Raw genomic sequence first — 10,214 nt, forward strand, 5'->3', positions numbered from 1 at the left:
CAATAGTATCACCGCTGTTAGACAAAGTGGTAACAAATTTCATTCTGATTCGCTGAATTGATGAATATCAACATAAATTTCTTGCGTCGACCATGCGACTCAGCAGTTTTCGTCTTTCTGATCCCAAAATTAATATTTTTTGGAGGACTTTTTCATGCTCTTATAAATTTCTAGTGCGAGTAGAATAGTCCATATTTCAACTCATACAATTTTTTATTGCCCGACATCAAGACAGTTTCTGACTTTCCAACGCCCAAAAATGACAGGAACAGACTGAGGAGTAGTGCAATGAAGACAAAAAGACTCTTTGGATTGGGCATCCGCTATGGAATTGGGCCCTGTTCGGGAGAGTTATTTTAAGATTCTTAATAAAAATATTAACAGTATTGACCTCCCATTGACTGACATTTATTAATATTTATCAAGAACATCAGGGTTTTACGAATACGAAAAAGATTCAAATTAATTTTTTTAAAAAAAATTATTTAAATATTGTTAAAGTAAAAAATATGAAATTTTAATAATTTAATTTAATTTAAATATATAATTATTCCAAAAACTAAACCTAAAATTAGTGTAAACAATGCACTATTGAGATTGTACTTGGATTTCTGCTTACCCAAGAATATTGGGTACTGAAGAGTACCTTCATGGGCCCATAATCCTGACACATTCTTGAATTGGGCTTGTCTGTGAATTTCAATTTTATTTTATATACATTTCTTTTGGAAACATTATAATTTTTTTTTTTCAATCTCAATGCGAAATTGACGTTGAATCCGGTCAGGGTCATGGTTAAAACTAATGGACTAGTTTGATTCAAGATTAAACCAGATGAATAGTATTAATTATGGTTCAATTATCGGATTAAATTGGGTTTACCATCATACAAATGTTATGATAATATCGTATGATTGAAATATAAAATTTTAATTATGTTACGTTAGTCTTACTAATAGACCTTTTTGACTGGGCCAATGTCAAATTATGGTCTAATAATATTGCTGTAAAGGTGAATGTAATGTCTAATTTGAAACAGTAACACTTAGATAATATAAAACACACCTTGTAAAAATTTTAACCTAAACAAAAGGATATGTATGATTAGTTCAATTTGTATTTACCTTTACTAGATATTATATGTATAAATGATTGGTACTACAAATAAACTTATATATCATTTTATGATTAGTATTTCTATATCCATCAAAATCACTACATCAATGTAAATTTATTTGTATTAATGGGTACCATTGTATTTCCATTCCCATGCTAGGTAGACATGGATGTACACTCTCATCCAGATCTATTATTGTTTTCTGTCCTCCACAGTTCTCGTCTTGGGCATTTTAAGTCCCCAAGTCTCATAATTGTATCATCTCTTTACCTGTTTCTGCAAATACGCAGAAATGTTTATCCGTCAGTATCCTTTTGGACTGCCAACGAACCCAGAACTTTAACGGACTCCAATACAAACAATTATACCGATGATGGGTGGTGGATTTTTTTGACCGAGATGATCTTTGCCTTTGTGGTCCAAAGTTTTGCCCCTTGCCATGTCATGGTTTGAGATGTTTCCTGCTACATTCACATGGGTGCATGTAACTCCAGTCCGACAGCGGAGTCTCCTGGACTATATTTTAGCGTAAGTTTTGCTGACATTTCTCCATCATTGTAAAAATTAAAAAATAAAAAATCAACAGATATCTTCCTTGTTTATTTTGCTCTCACACGTGCAATGCAATAACAGTAACTTTACCACAACACCCCAAAACAACTTATCAATCATCGTAGGGTTAGATTTGAGCTCGAGCTAATTTTTTTGTTTGGCTCGAGTACATTTGAAACGAATTCAATCTTGTTGGTTTAAACTCATAGTCAAACATAAAATTTTTGTTTTGCTAAACCTAAGCATGGGAAGGTTCAACTTGTAAGAATCATGAGTCTAAAAATGTTCAATTTAAATAAGATAAAATGATGTTGTTTTATTTTAATTAATATATATAAAAACAACGTTATTTTAATTAATTTTAGCTCAACTATAATACCGAACTAAGCTAAACTAAAGCTTGGCTTAGTATTGTAGCTCGAACTCGGGCTTGAATCTGCTCAAATTGAACCAAACTTGAACTAATCCAAACTCAAATTTAGTACGACTCAAATCTAGCTCTAATCATAGTTGTGGAATCCAGGTTTTGTTGTTTGGTCAAAAAACTCTCTAAAATCCACTCTCGAAGACAACTATTGATCAAAGCGACTAGCGAAGAATGACTAAGTAACTACTTTAACACTTAAGAAGAACCAACTATCTTTGAGAAGTCTCACCGTGAGATATCGAGACCACGTATGACATAATCTTAGTAATAACTTGACATTAATAAGATATTTCCTATTAGGCCAAAGGACTATTTCTCACCTAAGTTTTAATGTAAAGATAAGTACATATCTATGAAGTTTCAAAAACTCAAATACTCACCCATAAACTAATTGTTGTTAAATTTTTTTGTTTAGGTTAAGGATAAAATAGTTATTTTATCAATAATATTAAACAATATATAATTTTATCTTATTTGTACCGGGGTTTGAAAACTTGCATTTCGCCCCCCAACCTTAACTTTAAAAAGTAATTTTTTCCCTAAAATCCCTAAGGTTTTCTCCCCTTTCTGGCAACGGCGACAATGACCACCACCATCTCCATCTTTTGCCTGCCCGCATCCCTCTTTGGCAGACTATGTCGACACAAGCGAAAATTTTATCTCTGTCTCTTCCCTGACGAAGATAAAGTTTTTCACCTCCGTCAGCATCGTCTGCCAAGGAGGGAGACAGCTGGGCTAAAGTTGGAGACGGTGGCCGCCACCGTCATCGTCATCGGAGAGGGGATAAAATCCTAGGGATTTTTTGAGGGGGAGTTATTTTTTAAAGTTGAGGTTGAAGGTGAAATGCGAGTTTTCAAAACGTAGGAAAGAAATAAGATAAAATTATATATATTTTAATATTATTGGTAAAATAATAATTTTACCCTTAATCGGAATATAAAATTTCAACAACAGTTAGTTTATTAGTGGATGTTTGAGTTTTTAAAACTTTACGAATATGTATTTACCTTTGTATTAAAATTTGAATGACAAATATTCCTTTTGCCTTCCAATTATTATCAAGGAATCATATACGTAGAAATCAATAACAACTAAAAGAGTATAGTTATTTCACTTACCGTTTTGGAAGCAAACTATTTTGTAATGCTTTTCAACTCAATAGCAACACCAAGAAAGCAAATCCTTGAAGCTTTATTGATTGAATCACGTAAAAATAGTCTGTTTTGTCCTTTTACACTATATATTTGTCTTTTTATATTTTTGTATTAGGATCTTACTGTATACTTATTGCTAATGCAAATTAATTTACACCTAATAAACTCCCTTCTTTTTTTATTTTTAGGGTAATTTGCATTTTCCTTTCCAACAATGGATAATATTTTTCTTGTCTTTTCTATTCCTCCTTTTCTTGCTTAGACTGCAGACTAGCAATGGAGTATCCATTCATCATTTTCGTCTTTGAAAATAGTAGTACCGGCCACCCACTGAAGCCAAAATTCGTCAAAGAGTCTAAGCTGACATTGCAAAAATAATGGTGTGATGAATAAGATAGTCCCACACCAGCACATGTTAAGGGAAGAAAATAATGTGATGGGGGCCGGGAAGCAGTCGACAGAACCGTCACGTGAACCTGTCGTTGACCAGACTCTCTGGCCATCGATTCCAGGTGTCGACCGCCGCCAACTTAAACTTCTTGGCCAAGCCTGTTTTCCTTGGTCGGGCTCATTTTTTTCTTTTAGTATTTTCAAGTATGGGTCTATTTTGTACGGTAATGTGTTACGACAGATCAAATCAACGTCACTAAAAAGCTGACAGTTTGATGTAACTTTATGATCTGACGGCTAATAACTCACTCTTGTACGCGTGGTGGCATATGGTTGGTCAACAAGGACCATCACGTATCTAATTAGACGATCATGAGGGCCAACATGTTGTCAGCTGTATTATTTTGACATGAAAGCCTTACTATTTCAATTTGGTTACTCAATTGTAATTTTTATGTAATTTGAGGAGGGCAAGGTACTTTACTGTAAATTTTGGTACTAATTGAATTACGACAAATATTTTCCTTAGGGTTACCGGCATAATACAAAAATTTAAGTACCAAATTAGATCACAAAATGTGATCATTTACTTCACTCTTAGTAACATATATATGCGCAATAACATATAGGGGGCATTTGGTTGGAGTTTTTTATGATTACTTTGGTAATATATCTTTTATTCCCTTTTTTGGTTTGTTAGTAATAAAATATTATAGTAATTTTTTATTACCAATGTTGACGTGACAGGTAATATAGGTGGTAATCTGATTACCACATTCACCTTAGGTATTTAAAGATTACCAAAGTAATCTTGATTTTATTATAATTATATTATTATTTATTAATTTTTTGAGACAAAAATAAATTTATTTTTAATTAATATGAAAAATAATATAAAAAATATTTAAAAATAATTATATTCAATGACATTTAAGTAAAATAATTTACTAGTAATCTTTTATTATCTTTAACCAAATACAACATATATATGTGCAATAACATATAGTCTTAATGGTAAAAATCAAGTATTCTTTTAGCAAGTTGTGCACAAGATTATTGTTCAAATCAGACTTACGTAAGTAGTAATCAAAAGATAACTAATTATTTATAGTAATTATTTATATATAGTGATTTGGACATATTATTTGTACATAAACTAACTCAAAATCACATAAATGAGCTTTTTCACCCTATAAAATAAATAAAAAATCAAATCTTAGTAATTTTATAATATACTTAATCACTTTTTATCCCTATTCATAATAGATATATAATAACAATTGTGACTTTATTGTCTCCCAAATTTTGTTGGATAACATGATTGATATCTTCCTCTTAAATAACTAAATTTAATGTATTAGGATGTATAATATATCTTTTATTTAATTTTCTTTAGCAAACTAACTTTTTGGACTTATAAGTAGAGAATTGTATAAAGGAATGCGGAATCTTCAAAGACTATTTTGTATGATTTATAATTATTTTTATCGAACTTTGATTAAACTAGTCAATGACATAACAACAGACACAAACTCCTAAATAGCGGAGTGACATATTTTACTTTTTTTATGGTTTACGTACATTCACACCATCAATTCTACTCAATTTATTTTGTGCACAAGATTACATCTAGTCTTTTGTTCTTCTTGTTAGTATAAAATTTTCGCATTGACAATAATCACATGTATTAAGACTCTCTAATATGGATAAACCCGTATTTTTTGTGTGTGCAAACTTTACCATGATACAATGGTTTCATACAACTTTCAAATCAAGATATGTAAGCATTAATGACACTATAGAATTGAATTCGATCTGAGTAGATTGAACTTGGATGAAGTGAGCTCAGTTCGAGGATTAGACTCGTTTTTATAAACAAGTTGATTCCAACTTTCAACTTCGAGTTGACTTGTATCAAATATAAAATTAAACTGTTTTTAAACTGAATCTAAATATTAGTTTAAAGATTTTAAATTAACTATTTTAAATATAAATTGATCTTAAATTATATCTTATTAAATATCAAGATATAAAATCTCTTCAACTATCCTTCAAACATTGATTTGGAGACAGGTGGGCTTTATAATATATGAACAATAATCTAGCCCATCTAATCAATAACACTATCACCATACCAATTTTATATTATCTTATCTTATCTTATCTTCTTTACCAGAATATATTATTATTATTATTATTAGCAAGTTGAAATATCTTATTCTGACGAACAAATTCGAATATGTCTTCAGATTCTTACACCACTGCAATTATGAAAGATGAGTTTTTGAATATATATAGATTCTAAAATGAAACTTGTTTGACTCTTTGGCATCTATAACGTCAAAGTCCCTACTCTAAAAACAAAGATGGTCATGTTGACTCCAAAAATTAGGTCCATTGATATTAAAATATCTTAAAATAATATCTATATAATCAAGGAGACGTCGTCATTTGACCCATTTCAAGGTCGGTCTAATGGAAGACGCTCACCCAACCCCACAAAAAATAAAATTACCCAAATCTAGTTGATTTCATTTAGACTAGTTTAAAGCCGAGTTTTGGGTTCAAATAATTTCAAAAGAATGTGGTTGGATTTGGTCCAAAGTACCACTCAATTAGAATGAGTTAATTTTCAACTACAGTTTTGGTTTAACAGTTTATCTTAAAATTAACTTATTTATCTATCTAATAATATTATTTATTTTATTAATAATATTATTTATCAATCTAAAAATATTATTTATATTATCGATAATTTTTTAATAATATTGTTTACCAATTTAAATAAACTCGAATTAAAATTTATAAATTTGATTTAATTCAGATCAAATTTAACTTTGAAAAAATAATATAACCCAAATCTAATGGATTTTATTTAGACACCCTAATTTATAGTTAAATTTTGGGTTCAAATACTTTGAAAAGAGTATGGGTGAATCCAATTCGAGCACCATTTGATTAGAATGAATTAATTTTGAATTAAAGTTTTAGTTCAATAACTTGACTCAAGATTAACTTGTTTATTTATTTAATAACACTATATTAATTCAAATGAGTTTGAATTAGATATTATAAATTTAGTCAAATTCAGAGCAAATCCATCCCTGCAAAAGAGTGAAAATGTGAATATGGTTTATTTTCTTCTCAAGCATCAATATGATCAACGCATGCAATAAGCCAAGAGAAGAAAACAAAAACAAAGTGCAGAAACCCTAATTCCCTAAACCAGTAAGGTTTGATAATGCTGTCCCCAGAAGTTCCCATTGAACATCCATATGAACTAACCCTTGTCGGTTTCAAAAAGGCGACGTTTGGTTGATGCAAAAGATCTTAATACTAAATATAAAGTGCTTATCGGAAGCCGCAATGTTTGAACTCAGAGACGAGATCGGCAGAGGAATAAAATACAGGAAGATTTAGGGTTTCGCTGCATGTAACAGTGTTGGTCGATCAACGGTTATTAAGCTGTGGCTGTCCAGTAACAGAACTTGACACGTCCAACGGGGAATAAATTCAATTAGGAGGACCACTGCAATATATACTTATCGAGGATAACAGCAAGCGGATTTTAAGTGGTGAAAGGTTGAACACGTGGTGAGCAATGAGGGTGCCGACAGTCTTTGTCTGAGTGTCAAAGTTATCAGCTTTCAAGGCAAAGAGACAATGATTGTGACCCGACCACGCTTTCTTGGCCGGTGGTACTGCTAGTGCTTCTCTTACTGCTCCTCCACCGCCACCACCGCCAATCTCTATTCTTCTCTCAACATGGTTTCAAAGTATTTCTGTCACGTTCCTTGTATTAACATTACCACCACCTCATTATGGAAATTCAATATTTTAATTTTTATGAATTATAAACATCAGATAAAAATAGTTTAAAATTTTGTTTGAAGTATTCAAAGACCTCTTGCGAGAGGATCCATAAAAAAATTATTCCCATGTACTTTATCATAACATTTATCCATAATTTTGTTTAATTAAATATTATTTTAATATTTAATTAAATAATTTATTAATTTGAATATCAAACGGGATCAAAAGGACCGATCAAAATCTAAACTGATCCATGTAATTCAAAAAGTACATGGATCCAATATTCTAAGGAATTTAGCCTAAATTATTCAAGCTTTCCACGTCAACCATTTAAATTTAACAAGAAGATGATCGAGTGGGGGCAAATGTGAAGATGCCGACAATGAATCCGAGCTCAATCACAATCAAGCATCTTACTGTTAGTAAAACGGAAAGTAAACATAAATTATGATAGTGACGATATTTTGAAGAAAAATAACCATTGCTATTTACAGTGTTTTAAGATTCTGAAGAACTTTCTGCTGACACGACACATGTTTTCCATTCGTTTCTTTGTTGAACGAGCTCCCCGAGGTTCCACTAGTACATAATTGATTTTAGACTAAATGATGATACCCTATTAAAACTTTGATGACATGATTTTCTCACCCTTTACAATAGAATAGTTTTTTTTTTTTTCGTTTATTTGTCAAAAATATACATTAATTTTAATATCTAAAAAATATTTTTTATCACTTTATATAATATATATAAAATTAGTATTATTTACATATCTAATAATATAAACAAATCATATTTTTATCCTAACATCTTTGTATATATATATATATATATATTCCCTATCTTATTTTTTTTTCTTTCTTTTCTTTTTGTAGGAGAAAGTCGATCAACCTAAAAATGAGACATCTTAAAGTTGGTTGAAATAATAAGATTTAATTAAAACAAAACTTGTTCACAAAAGATCTGAGTGAGAAAGGACAAATTAAAGCAAGATTTGGTGATAAGGAAGGGTAGTTTTGTCTTGAAGTAATGCATAAGATTGAAAATGAACAATGGTAGGAAGGCTTAGTCACATGGTTCATAGGAAGTTGAAAGCTTGATTGGTGGCAATGCAAAAGTGGCAACAATAAAAAGAATCTTGTCGGTGATTTTTTTATAATTTTTAGTTTTTATAATTATTAACGGGAGATGAATAAAAAAATTATAAAATTTTAAGCGGCAAACTATTATATAAATTCAACTGACAAATACAATTTTCGTCCTTTTACTAATTTTATAAAAGTTTTAACAAAATTAATGAATTGTAAATTTTTCAAACTTAAATGATGAAATAATGGGTTCCTCAAAGTTGGTTGGAAAATAGTCATTCGGCCTTGATTTTATGTACAAGGCAAGAGGCAGAATACAGGAAGCAAAATATTTCTGGCATTATCGCAATGCCCACCAGTTTCCAAAATTATAAAAACTAAACGTCATTCATATCACGAAGTAAGTAACGCCAATTTTAGAAAAATAAGTTGTATGTGATTGAACTGATTCTATATTGAGAAAAAAGAAAAGTACGTGTCACCAAAGGCTTGTATGGGGATGGCACAACTAATGATATGAAGGTCAATTATGTGAAAAAATTGATCGTGGATAGGAAAATCTAAAGCATACAGTTTAAAAGGGTGCCCAAGAATGTTGAAAATTTTGTTCTCACAGTAACATGCATAGTTGTATATATGTGTTTCTCTTTGCCCAATCCATCCATGAAAATCTCAAGATAGACTTAAGTGCCTTGGCCAAAGAATCCAGCATTCCGTCGACATCCAGAGGAGTCTTCATTTCAAATAATCGTATACTAAGGGTAACTCACTTGTGGCCACTCAAAATTTAGAATTAGCTACAACCATCAAAGCTTCCTGCATGCTGTTTTCTCCTGTCTTCTACTTAATTAGCGTCACCAGTTGTGATTTCTGTGGCTGTTTGACATTGAAAGCTAAATCAAATTCATGTCTCTTAACGGATAAAAGTGATGGATCGAGAAAAGTACTTTCTCTCTTTTTGACTTGTTTGCCAACTAATTATAAAGTCATATCGTTAATATGATATGTGGATTTCAAATGAAAATCTGTTTGACAAGGGCTAAGGATTGAAATGATTGTTCTCCAATTATGCCCAAGGTTGCCATCAAGTTGATATTGTTGCATTTGAGCTCAAGAAATAAGAACTAATTACTCTTATTATGCCCAAACTCTCTCTTTTTTAATATTGTACAAACTTTAATTAATCTTTTTAGAGATAATTTGAAGATAGCGTAGCGATTGATATATAACATTTATTTGAATAACAATGCCTCCTAGAACATCAACTTAGGATTGGATTTGATTTAGGTCGAATCATAACAAGGTTTTTCAATATAAGTTGATGAGTTGAAACTTGAATTTAACTTAAAAACAATCTAATTAATATTTTAGCTCAACTTAAACTCAAATATTTGGATTAATTTGAAATTAATTTGTTTTTAAAAAAAATGAGTTCTATTTTTATCTCAAACTTAATTCATTCAATTCAAGTTCGAATAATTCTTGACTGATTCAAACATATCTTCACAACAACTCTCTCTGTGTATAAATGAGTGATAAATTCTGATGATAGGTAGAATCAACCGGTCCAATTATTTTTCACATGAGACACCAATATTCCATTTGTCTAATGAAGAAAAAATAAAACTATGACTACAATAATTTGATAAAGATAAACAGTAGAATTCAGAATC

Source organism: Mangifera indica, chromosome 17 (assembly GCF_011075055.1).
Source record: "Mangifera indica cultivar Alphonso chromosome 17, CATAS_Mindica_2.1, whole genome shotgun sequence".
NCBI classification, from domain to species: domain Eukaryota; kingdom Viridiplantae; phylum Streptophyta; class Magnoliopsida; order Sapindales; family Anacardiaceae; genus Mangifera; species Mangifera indica.